Source organism: Nannospalax galili, unplaced genomic scaffold, assembly GCF_000622305.1.
Source record: "Nannospalax galili isolate Female #2095 unplaced genomic scaffold, S.galili_v1.0 scaffold638, whole genome shotgun sequence".
Lineage (NCBI taxonomy): Eukaryota > Metazoa > Chordata > Mammalia > Rodentia > Spalacidae > Nannospalax > Nannospalax galili.
Window position 1 is genome coordinate 109,538 of NW_008341884.1, and position 5,419 is coordinate 114,956.

Below are 5,419 nucleotides of genomic sequence, written 5' to 3' on the forward strand. Positions count from 1 at the left end.
TCCCCCCTCCCCCCCCACTCCCCTTCCTTTCTCCTCTTTTCCTGTCCCTTCCTTTATTTTCAGGCAAAATTATATCACTTAGAATTCTGTCAAAAATATAATTGGCATGATCATAAGACGTCATCAGTTCCAGCCAGTGTCTTCGTCAGATTAGAGGAATGTGTAGGATGTTTCTGTTTGCCAGTGTTTATAACTCAAGCTGAGTGCGCTTTCTCTTTGGATACGTATAAACTAAGCCCTCTGCATGTGAGACACATGAAGAGAAGCAGTCTTTCCCATCTGTGGTGGTTTAAATGTGAAATGTCCTATCATGTGTCTGAACACATGGTCCCCATCTGGTGGCAGCTGGTTTGGAAGGCTGTAGAACCTTTAGAAGGTGGGGTCTACCTAGAGGAAGTAGGTCACTGATGGTAGGGGGTGAACCTTGAGGTTTTAGAGTGTGATCTCACTTCCTGTTTGCTCTCCATCTCCTTTTCCTCCAAAATATGAGGAGTCCTAGCCTCACACTCCTGCCTCCATAGGGCCACTGGCCACCATGCCATCCCATGATGCCTTTCTGCCATGATGGACTGTATCCCTTTAAACCATGAGCCAAAAGTAAACCCTTCCTCCTTTAACTTGACTTTGTCAGGTATTTGGTCACAACAACTAGAAAAGTAATGAATACACCAACTGTTAGGTAATATGTCACTGCTTTTAGAGCAAACCAATGCCACAGTTCAGCAGGCTGATTTTGGTGACAGTACAGAGGGTACTGAGATTAGAGTTGCTGAGTGGTCAGGAGAGGAAGTCTCAGGAGGGGAAGACACAGGTGCATCTCTCAGGTGCTGGGTACTCAAGTCAGGGTGGGGTGGGCTGAGAACATTGTAGGCAAGGCAGAGATGTCCAAAGCATTGGAAGAAGGATGTTTTTAGCAAACAGAAAAGAACAAAACCCAAAACAAAAACCGTGAAAATAACCCAGAGGTATGGGAACCACTAAAAAACCGAAGGTTCAGATGTAAAAATAAATTAAAAACTTAATGTCAGTTAACCATTGTTAAATATCCTATTGATGTTAGATTTTATTGTGTATGCCTAAAGACTAAAGAAGTATTAATACAGGCTGAGTGTGGTGGTGCACACCTTTAATCCCAGCACTCAAGAGACAGAGGCAGGTGGATCTTTGTGAGTTTGAGATCAAGCTGGTCTGTATAGCAAGTTCCAGGCCAGCCAGGGCTACATAGGGAGACTCTCAAAAGACAAAAAACAAAGCTCAGCTATGCTGTTAGGGTCCTTCTATCTCAGGTACAGAGACTGGAGATTCAGGCAGAGGAAAGCAGATCTGTTAACACAATAACATACATACATCTCCCTCCCCAGTGTGTCAGACAGTGAATGGCGTGAGAATCCACTCACGTCCCTTGATGTGCCTCCCTCACTGACCACAGTACAGCCCTGACAAGTCCCTCTGTTCTACAGATTCCCACTTGTAAATGCTAACAATAAAATGACCCTGGTCACTTTGCAGAAACATTACAGGCCACACTGGAAAGAACACAAGATTTTAGGGGCGTCTGGCCCCATTTGGACCTCGTATGTTCTTGGTTCCTGGTCTATCTCGACACCCACTGGCTCTGCCATAGCCAGGAAGCCCTTCGGAGCACAGACCTGAGTTTCTCTTTCATTGAAAACCCTAACCCTTTCCTCAGGATAAGTAACACAACCATTGGTCAGTTCCCCAGCTCTGTGGAGTCTAGTCCTCACTGTCTCTATTTAATATCTGACCTCTGTCCCTATACTTCATTTTAACCTCTGTTCCTTCATGTCCAGTGCTGGTGGGATGTACACCTCTGCCACAGGGGCTTTGCATATGCTATTTAACTCTGAAATGCCTATCCATCTCCCAGTGCTCACCTCCACATCCTTGCCAACCACTCAGGTCCCTCACACTACTGATGCCACTTAGGGATCCTGTTACTATTTATAAGATAGCTAAAATTCTCTGTTTAATATCTGCCTGAGGACAGAGACTATATCTTATTTTATCATTATTACTAAAAATTATTTGATTTTTCTTTTTCTTTTTAAAAATATTTTATTTTTATTTTATGTGTATGAGTGTATTGTCTACATGTATGTAAGTGCATCCATGTCATGCAATGTCTACGGAGGTCAGAAGAGGGTGTCAGATTCCCCTGGAACTGGAGTTACAGATGGTTGTTAGCCACCATGTGGGTGCTGGGAATTGAACCTGGGTCCTCTGCAAGGGAAGTCAGTGCTCTTAACCACTGAGCCATCTCTCCAGTCCCCAAATTAATTGATTTTTAAAGTTGTTATACATGTATGTAGTGTGCTGCGTCATTTCCTCCTCCTGCCTGTTAGTCCCGTTTGGTCCCCAGACAATCTTTTTATTTTATTATTGACTGATTTTTATTTTATATGTATGAGTGTTTTGGCCTGCATGTAAGTGCACCACATGCCTGCAATACCCATGGAGGCCAGCAGAGGGCACAGGATTCCTGGAACTGGAGTTCTAGACAATTGTTAGCTGCTGTTGGGTGCTGGGAACTGCACTGAAGTCCTCTGAAAAGCAGCCAGGGCTCTTAACAGCTGAGCCATCTCATCTCTCCACCCCCAGATGGTCTTATTTTCTTCTACTTTCAAGTTGTGCATATACATGTGGTTTTGTGTATCTAGTAAAATCTAGGAGTCAGCCGGGTGTGGTGGTGCACACCTTTAATCCCAGCACTCGGGAGGCAGAGGCAGGTGGATCTGTAAGTTCAAGGCCAGCCTGGTTTTCAAAGGGAGTTCCAGGACAGCTGGGGCTAAAAGGAGACCCTGTTTCAAAAAAACAAAAAAAAAAAAAAAAAAAAATCTAGGAGCCACAGATGAGCGGAAGCCTGTACCGTTTGTCTTTCTGAGGCTGGCTTACTTCTCCTAATGTAATTATTTCCAGTTGCAAATGGCACAACACTCTTATGGCTGAAAAACTTTCATCGTGTGTGTGTCATGTTGTCCTTACTCTTCTGTGGTTCTGCATCTCCACTGGCTCCATAGCTTGTCTGTGGTGAGCAGTGCTGTAGCAAAGATTGACGTGTGAGCCCCTCTGTACGTGGCTGTGCCTCTGGTCTTCTCACTGTTTGATTCCTGGTACCCTGAGAGTGTCTAGTGAACAAGACATTCAAGCCTATTGAGTTTATCCACAGATTTCCCAAGTGCCTGGCTTTTGCAATGGAAGTGAATAAGGGGTCTACATCAGTGAACCAAAACCAGACACTGCTGTCAAGATCCAGGGCTGACCTGCACAGATGCTGGTCCTTCTTTATTATAGAGATCATCAAGCACAGGATACGGTGACATCTCATAAATCCTCAGCTCAGAGGAAAGCTAAACACATTTTGGAAAGCCAAGATTGACAGTATTTCTGACAATTCCCCAGTGGACGGTTCACAGCTGGCTATTCAGTGTGCAAATGGATGGATTATTTACCTGCACATCTTTGTCTACTTTTGACACAGCATGGAATCGCGTTTTCCTGCAGTGCTCCTGCTTGCTGTAGATTGCTGATCGGTGTTCCATCTACTCCCCTCTCATCCATATGCTCTCCCTCTCTCTCTCCCTCTCTCCCTCTCTCCCTCTCTCTGAACATTATGCTTGTTCTCCTGACAAAATCTTTCATTATCTATATAGTGATGTCTAGCTAGGACTGCACGTATAATAGTTTACAGGAGCTTGTGTGCATTCTTTTGTGTGCTTATGTGTGCGTGTGCACGTGGAGGTGTGGTTGGTAAGGTTGATCACAAGAAACCCAGAGAGGTAACCTCTGCTTTTCAATAAGTAGCTGACTAAATCTGTCATAGTCTGACTCAGAGCCACAGAGCTAAATGGTTTGTATTTTCAGTACACAGTGTGTCAATAAGAACATTTTATGGATTGTTTTTCTAGGGCTATTTGGGGGCTGGTGAGACGGTGGAGCACGTTAAAACCCTTATCAAGTCAGGCTTGATTACCTGATTTCAGTCCCCAGAACCCACGAGGGAAGAAGAGAACCAACTCTGAACATTGTCCTCTGACCTCCACATGAGCAGCCACACACATACACACAAAATAATAAATAAATAGAAAATAAAGGCTGTTTCGGAAGAGCCATAGGTGTTATTAGCAAGGATGTGAAGAAAATGGAATCCTTGTACCCTCTTAGTGGGAATGTAAATTGGTACTATGGAAACCATCATGGAGGTTCCTCAAAAAAAGATAAAAGAGAATAATCTGCGATGCAGCCAAAAAAAAAAAAAAAAAGAAAGAAAGAAAAAGGAAAAAAGAGAAAAGAATGTGGTATGTGTGCTGTAACATGACCATTCATCCTTTAAACAGAAGAAGCCCTGCCACCTGTGACAGGACATGTAGACATGGTGAACATTAGACTGAGTGAAATGATCCCAACTTAGAAAGACAAGGCTGAAGGACGTCACGTGTGGAGTGTGGAAGCATAGACTGGTGGTTTCCAGGGGTGCTCAGAAGGGTTCGATGTTGGTCAAAGGCCACAAAGGTTCAGTCGTGCAGGGTGCATGCATTCTGGAGACTTCCTGATGTGATTATCAGCAGCACGCTGCATACCTGAAATTTGCAAACCTCTAGCGTTCCCAGCACAAAAACCAGAATGTTAGTAACTGCTGGAGGTGGACATGACGATTAGCTTGCTTAAAGTGATTACTTCACAGTGTGTATGTGCAGTAAGCCTCGTGCAGTGTGCTTTCCATATATGTAACTGTTGTTGGCCATCTCTCCACAGAGCTGCACTGAGATGCATCTGGGGTGGTTTGGGTGGTTTTGTGTGTGTGTGTGTGTGTGTGTGTGTGTGCGCGTGTGTGTGTGTGTTTGTGTGTGGTGTGAAGGTTCTGTGTGTATGTTTGTGTGTGTGGCTCATGAAGGTTCCACCTAGGGAGGACCCAGGTTCATGAAGATTATGGGGAGGGCTTTGTTTGTCTTTTTCTTTATTTTTTAATTATAATTAAAAAAACCTTTATGTGTATGAGTATTTTCCTGCAGGTATGTAAGTACATCCATGTTGTGCAAAGGTCATGGAGGCTAGAAGAAGGCGTCAGATCTCCTGGAACTGGAGTTACAGATGGCTGTTAGTCACCATGTGGGTACTGGGAACTGAACATGGGCCCTCTGCAAGAGCAGCCAGTGCTCTTAACCAATGAGCCATCTCTCTAGCCTTCATTTGTCCTTTTCTTACTTAGAACATTTCCACAGCTCAAGGCTGGTAGCACACTAAACTTTCTCTGCTTGAAATGTCCAAGCTATCATTCCCCGTTCTGAGCAGGACATAGGCTGTGTTCCTCACTCTGCACCCCCTGCATGATCCAGCACTGTCACTTTCTACTGTATGTGACAGGGATTGATGTGTATCTCTCCAGGGAGGGCAGAACCAT